Source organism: Eucyclogobius newberryi, unplaced genomic scaffold, assembly GCF_026437365.1.
Source record: "Eucyclogobius newberryi isolate DKJ021-1_F unplaced genomic scaffold, fEucNew1.0.hap1 SCAF_14, whole genome shotgun sequence".
NCBI lineage: Eukaryota > Metazoa > Chordata > Actinopteri > Gobiiformes > Gobiidae > Eucyclogobius > Eucyclogobius newberryi.
The window spans coordinates 29,714,114-29,721,938 of record NW_027315768.1 but is presented as its reverse complement, the minus strand read 5'-3'; the positions used below and the strand labels follow the sequence as shown (position 1 = coordinate 29,721,938).

The 7,825-nt window shown below is 37.6% G+C and overlaps 1 protein-coding gene across 1 annotated transcript in view; it reads left to right on the top strand.

Moving 5' to 3' along the window:
- Window positions 1-6,400: 6,400 nt before the first annotated feature.
- Window positions 6,401-7,825, top strand: part of pard3bb (par-3 family cell polarity regulator beta b) — a 352,270-nt gene continuing 350,845 nt past the window's right edge. The window contains exon 1 of the mRNA XM_072445192.1: window positions 6,401-7,009. The gene's annotated coding sequence lies outside the window, so the exon portion shown is untranslated. The remainder of the gene's footprint in view (window positions 7,010-7,825) is intronic.

The window sequence follows — 7,825 nt, the reverse complement described above, 5'->3', positions numbered from 1 at the left end:
TAATTTACTTCCTTAGTGTCACACTTAAAACCTTTGACACTGTCTGCATTACAATATGATAAAAACAACTACATTATTATATATATTCACAGGTTTAAGTCACGTGGCTTATTTGTTGTCGCCGTATCTCCGCTATTAGATGATGTCATGAAAAACAGCGCATAAAACTAAAAACTGAAAATGTAATAGAATTTGTTTTTATTTATTTATTTTGACATACACTGTTTTATATTCTTCTAAACTGCATTGTGTTTTTATTTTTTTAAATGTGTCTTAACGTCGTAAATTGTGCTCTATAAATACATTTGATTGATTGATTGATTGATTGATTGAAAAGTGTTGGGCTTTGATCCCGATTTTCAGCGGCGAGTCAATGACACTTCAAAGCAGCCACAACGAGAAGCACAATGTCACATGTTTGGAGGGAATTCTGTTGGAAAAGTGTGTCTCTCGCTTCTTTATAACACCATGTCTCAAAGGGAAATGCCGACTGTTGGAGAAACTGTGGCAGCCGGGAGACAAACCACTATCATGTGTTTTCAGTCCATCCATCCATCCATTTTCTACCGCTTGTTCCCTTTCGTGGTCGCGGATGACTGGAGCCTATCCCAGTGACTTTGGGCCTTAGGCGGGGAACACCCTCTAATAACCTCAAAATTAGTAATGCACTGCAGACAGTTTTTGACATCCCGCTTAATTTTAGAACAATATATTTCGGGCTCAAAACTCCTGCCGTGGACACGATCGGCAGATACCTTTGGAGTGTGCTTTTGGTGGCGGGAAACAGGCCATAACAGAGAAATAGCTGACACAAACGATCAAGGACTTTCACTGACATCGTGACTGATATCAAACAGATGGAAAAACATGACATTCAGAATTTATAAATGGACAAATCTGACCGACTTTGGACCACACAGGACTTTTATTTCAACTTAAATATGCCGTGACTTTGATTGTATTTATGTTTAGTCAGAATCTACTTGCGTGCTTTCTTTGCATTTATTCTCTCTGCTCGTTTTGTGTTCTGTTCTTTTTGTGTTACGTGTTCCCTTGTTATTTTATAAATCTGAAAAAAAGAAAAGAAAAAACTTGCATTCTCACTGTGAGCGGCGTCACCTTTCCACAGATCTGACCTGTAACTTGGCCTGCTGGCGTCACTTGCTTCTCTCCATGGATAAGTTGGATTCCGTACTACTGCAGCGTTCTAGTTTAACAATGTAACATTCGACAGGTAAAATATTGATAGTTCTTGTACTTGATGCTAATGTTGCTAACAACACTGAGCTAGAAGTTTGCACCGCAGCAAACTGTTTCAAATCAACTAGTACCCTCGCTGTGTGAAGGAGAGGTTTCGCAGGTCTTTCCTTCCCGCTGCTGTCAGACTGTATAACAGACTGACTTAATCATGTGCAATAGCGTCATATTCATGTGCAATACTGACTTAACCATGTGCAATACCGTCATATTCATGTGCAATTACTGTCATACTCACAAGCAATTAAGGCCATATTCATGTGCATACAACTGATGTAAATAAGAGTTTACTTTACTTACGTTTACTTACCATTAGTATTAGTATTATTTAGTCTTATGCTAGCTATTTTTACTTTACTTTATTTTATTATTATTTACCTTATTTTATCATTATTTTATTTTTTATCTTAATCTTTTTATTTTATTTTTTATCTTAATCTTTTTATTTTATTTATTTTATTTATTTTATTTATTTTATTTATTTTATTTATTTTATTTATTTTATTTATTTTATTTATTTTATTTATTTTATTTATTTTATTTATTTTATTTATTTTATTTATTTTTCCTCCATTCCCTATTAAGATATGAGAGGAGTTTTGTTAAGAAGAGTTTTTTGTTTTGTTTATAAGAGTCCTTTCCTCCTGTATCTACTGCGTTGTAACACCGAAATGTCCCCATGTGTGGACAATAAAGGAACATCTTATCTTAGTCTCCCCCCCGTTTTTAAGAAAATACAAATCAGCGCTTTTAACTACTCGGGTTTGATTTTTAATACTGTAAAACCCGCACCTCGGTCACCACCCGGCTCCGGCCTCGTGATTGGCATTCGAGAGTGACGTGGGTCGGCGGCCGCGTTGACATTTAACAGAACACGTCTAATTATTTCATGTTTCTGTCCGATCCAGATGCGACGTCGTACGATACGGACAGCTCAGGTCGCAGCGTACGACGTGCCGTATCCCCTGAAGAGTTACAGTGACAGCTTAGCAGAGTGTGCATTTTAAACAGGCCGTTTGTCGTCCCCCCCAGCTGTGTTTAGCAAGCCCCCCTATGATATCAATGTATTTGATATCCAATTAGTCCCGTCTTCAGCAGATGTCTCTCCTGTACTGTCTTTGTTCTTGCTGATGACAGTTAGTGTAAGCGGAGCGTTGAGCTGAAAGTCTGTTATTTTGAAGCTTAAATTTGAGCTTTGATGCAGTATGATGGGAGGAAAATAAAGTGTCATGGTTTTGAATACTGGTTTAGGTCCAGCAAGCTATTTATGCCATAAAAATAAAAATAATAAAATTCAATAAATAAAATAAATAAAATAAAATAAATAAAATAAATAAAATAAATAAAATAAATAAAATAAATAAAATAAATAAAATAAATAAAATAAATAAAATAAATAACTTTAAAAAAATATTTAAAAAAAATATATTTTCTTCAACATCGCATTATACTTTAAAGGCAGTATGGACGATTTTTCGGCGATTTGAGAACGCAGGCGGAAGTGCGCATGTGCACTCCCCCGTGCGGACTGATACAACACACACGTGCATTTGTTTATTAGCACGACGGAGCGCATCACATCTCTCGTCTCCCGTAGATTTCTGTCCACTTCTGCGTCAGCTCGAACTGTCTTTCTCCGTCTTCATTTTGCCCCGTACACTGAGGGAACTATATTATGATAGATCCATGCGCTTAGACACGCGGAAACGTGGGGACGAGCCTGACGCTGCTGCAGGTGAGCGATAGGTGCGTTTTATGATTGATACGTGGCAGGACAAATGATTTATCCACGCCACGAGGAAATATGATAAAAAATTTGCTGAAAAAAATCGTCCATACCACCTTTAAAGGTGGAATAGACAACTTTTTTTAGCTTTACACTATGAATTATTTCTTTTCCCAGAATGTTACAGCATTAAGCGTATCTATTTCCATAGAGACAAGAAGGTGGCGCTAAAGAACAAGTTACAGGTCATATCTGTGGAGAAGTGACCAACAGTGGGAATGCATGTTTTTCCATGTTGTATATTTTTGCAAAAATAAAAAACAAAAACTGTGGGAACTTGGGTGCCCTAATCCATCAGAAAAGTTAGGCCTATGGAACGAGGGCTCCAATGATTAAACAACTAACCATGTACTATATGAGACTACTGCGGTACTATATGAGACTACTGCTGTACTTCATGAGACTACTGCTATACTATATGAGACTACTGCTATACTATATGAGACTACTGCTGTACTTTATGAGACTACTGCTGTACTATATGAGACTACTGCTGTACTATATGAGACTACAGCTGTACTTTATGAGACTACAGCTGTACTTTATGAGACTACAGCTGTACTTTATGAGACTACAGCTGTACTTTATGAGACTACTGCTGTACTTTATGAGACTACTGCTGTACTATATGAGACTACAGCTGTACTATATGAGACTACTGCTGTACTTTATGAGACTACTGCTGTACTATATGAGACTACTGCTGTACTTTATGAGACTACTGCTGTACTATATGAGACTACTGCTGTACTATATGAGACTACAGCTGTACTATATGAGACTACAGCTGTACTTTATGAGACTACAGCTGTACTTTATGAGACTACAGCTGTACTTTATGAGACTACTGCTGTACTATATGAGACTACAGCTGTACTTCATGAGACTACAGCTGTACTTTATGAGACTACAGCTGTACTTTATGAGACTACAGCTGTACTACATGAGACTACTGCTGTACTATATGAGACTACAGCTGTACTTTATGAGACTACAGCTGTACTTTATGAGACTACAGCTGTACTTTATGAGACTACTGCTGTACTATATGAGACTACTGCTATACTATATGAGACTACTGCTATACTATATGAGACTACTGCTGTACTTTATGAGACTACTGCTATCATTCAGTATAAAGATTTGAATAAGAGTACACAGCTTTTGAGGCCTCCTACGTGCTCCTTTGCCCTTAGCCTTCACTTGCTTTAAACACACGACAGCTAAAGCGTGCCCTGTGTACATTGTTAACACTATGGGGGGAGTATAGATCCAGTGTCTTTGTCTATGCTCGGACCAATAGGCCTCATGTTTCCCGCTGCGTTTTAGCCGGTTCCTTGTGGTAAAGTGGTTATGGTGTGATTGGTTTGATTATGAGGCTGTGGATGCACCTGGGTCACAGCAGGAGGCCATTCATATCAGGGCATGTCCTGTTCACGTTATAATGAGATGAAAGAGGTGGGGGGGAGGTGACCTATAACAGGTGTGGGGGGGTAAATGTAGCATTTTCTATTCAATTATGTTTCTATTAATTGTGTATCAGTGTTGTGTCCATTTGGATATGAACGTTTTCTAAGTTGAATGTTGTCGTTGACTATTTCAGACACGACAGCGTTTTAGACCGATCTCATCTTTGAGCATTTATATATATTTTTTTAAAAGTTGATTGCAGGTGCATAAAACAATATTTGCTGGTATTAAACAACACTTATTCGACCACACTTTTAGGTCCTTTGGGTTTTTGTTTAATTTAACCTTAGAAGTTGTGAAGTGGCTTTAAACTTCTGATATAAAATAGCCAAGTGGTTTACACAAACAAAATATGTTAGAACTTGTTTTGAAGATGAAACTAAAAATAGTATTGCATAAGACTGCATAATGCATGGAATAATTACCTATGTCAAGTTTTTGCTGAAAATACTGCTGGATCCCACGCGCTCCTTGCCCTCTCCCTGGGGGTTCATTAAATCCAATGGAATTCAGTGACCCAGAAACTAATCCTAAATCAATTAGAGACACACACGTGCATAAGTTTGAGTGGCTAATTACAAAGGCAGGCTCCTCGCCTCCACCTCAGAGGATTGTCCTGCTGCTCTTTGAAGACGGACCACACTCTTCAATCTGACATGTTTTCTGGGATGGTTTATTTTCTTCAGTTCAAGTTTAGGCCCCATGATAATAAAGATTTCACTTTTTGTTTCAACATATAATGAAATGGTTGCTTGTTCTTTTTTCAAACCAGCTTATGCAAAAACCTACAAGCATGCATCTGGTTAGTACTTCAAATAGTATGATAAACATTTGGTATTATTATTATTTATTTTACCTGTGCGGGGCATCAACATCTGTCGCTCTGTGATGCTGACAGTGTGTTCTCACTATTTCACTATTTGCTCGGATTATTCTGAGTTTGTAGCAGAGTAAATATAACAGAGTAAACGTAACAGAGTAAATGTAGCAGAGTAAATGTAGCAGAGTAAATGTAGAAGAGTAAATGTAACAGAGTAAATGTAACTGAGTAAATGTAGAAGAGTGACTGTAACTGAGTAAATGTAGCAGAGTAAATGAAACAGAGTAAATGAAACACAGTAAATGTAGCAGAGTAAATATAACAGAGTAAACGTAACAGAGTAAATGTAGCAGAGTAAATGTAGCAGAGTAAATGAAACAGAGTAAATGAAACAGAGTAAATGAAACTGAGTAGATGTAGAAGAGTGACTGTAACTGAGTAAATGTAGCAGAGTAAATGAAACAGAGTAAATGAAACAGAGTAAATGAAACTGAGTAAATGTAACTGAGTAAATGCAGAAGAGTAAATATAACAGAGTAAATGTAACAGAGTAAATGTGGCAGAGTAAATGTAGCAGAGTAAACGTAACAGAGTAAATGTAGCAGAGTAAACGTAACAGAGTAAATGTAACTGAGTAAATGTAACAGAGTAAATGTAACTGAGTAAATGTAGAAGAGTGAATGTAACTGAGTGACTGTAACTGAGTAAATGTAGCAGAGTAAATGAAACAGAGTAAATGTAACACAGTAAATGTAGCAGAGTAAATATAACAGAGTAAACGTAACAGAGTAAATGTAGCAGAGTAAATATAACAGAGTAAATGCAGAGGAGTGAATATAACAGAGTAAATATAACAGAGTAAATGCAGAGGAGTGAATGTTGCTGATTAAATCCAAGTTCCCCTAAATAACCTGTTATTTCTGTCGGTCGACACAAGTCTGTGTAAATAGGTGACTTCCCCTTTAAGAAAGTGACAGCGGCGCAACAAGCGGCGCAGGAGCTGCTCAGGAACTGGACCGCGGCTCTGCAGGAATCCCACAACTTTCCACACTCTTTTCCCCCCATCCCGGACCGTTATTTCCCCACAACAAACACTCCTTTCGCTGGAATACAACGTGAAAACTTTGGATTCACTTCGCTCCCGGGACAAAGCGGACGCCGCGGATGAGGAGTTGGGGGTAAAAGCTGCGCGGAAGAAAAAGTTGTGAAAAATGATGCCCGAGGAGTCGCATCCCTCCCTCTCTCTCTCCCTCCAAAGTTGAGCTAAAGTGGCTAACGCGCGCTAGCCAATCGTCGATATTACACAACAACAACTCTTTACAACTATTAATGACACTTTTGCGGATAGAATAAGTCGAATGTCAAGCGCGCGCGCTGGGTCCATCGCGTTTGTCGTCGTCTTTTCTGTCCTGAAACTGGCTAACGGGACTTAGCCGAGCGCAGCTAACACACTCACACACGGGGAAGACGAGGAGCCAAGTGTGGGCACGAGTTACACGGTGTAAATGGAGAGAAAATGGCATGTCACGAGAAGAGTTTAGTCCACAGCTTCTCTCTGCAGAAACCGTGGCACGTTGCACGACTTTTCTGACTTTGTTCAGGTTGTAGTCGTGGTGAAGTTGCTGGAGTGTGTGGGATTGTTCTGCAGTGGATGAGGAGTCCACACACCAGCAGCTGTAAGTGAATTAACTTACTGGTTTGTTTGTTTATTTCCTGCAAAAATCTTTTAAAACCTTCATATTATTGTCAACACTTTTACACTTTTGTCAACGCTTTACTGACATGTATTTATTATGTATTGTTTTTTGCACTTTTGAGGTTTGATTATGTATTATTCTTGTTTTATTAATGAACTATTTCTATATATAAGAGTTTTTGCCTGTCTTTTTTTTCCTTCTTCATTTTGCCCTTTTGAGAAACTTTTTGAGAGGCTCTTTTTATGTATTACATTAGTTTTTAGTAGTTTTAAGCCAAAAACATCACATCAACATTCAAAACTGTATCGTTACAAAGCAGCAATAAGCATGATTATGATATTTGTAGACTAATAGAACACTCCTGGATGAATGAGGGATTACATGACACATAATAATGATAATAAAATGATCTTTTGGGATGGTTAGGTTTAGTTTGAACTTTATGGCAGAATTCTTCAGCCTCAAGTCCCAAATCTAAAATAACAAGTTCAAGTCAAGTCTCATGGTTTGAGTTTGAATTTCTTTATAGTCTTTTGCTTATGACAGATGGTATTCTTGCTATTTATATGAGTTATGTTAGTACTCCTTGTAAAAAACTAAAACTAAAAGTGCGAGTCACAAATAGAAGTGGTTCCTGTTTACCTGTATGATTCAACTCTCAAATAATAAAAATAGAGACTCAAGTCTGACTCGACAACTTACTCGTCCACACATATCGGTTTGTAGTATTAAACCGATATAGTACTAATTGTTTTGTCATATTTTCAGTATCCAGATGACCACAACAAACTTTTT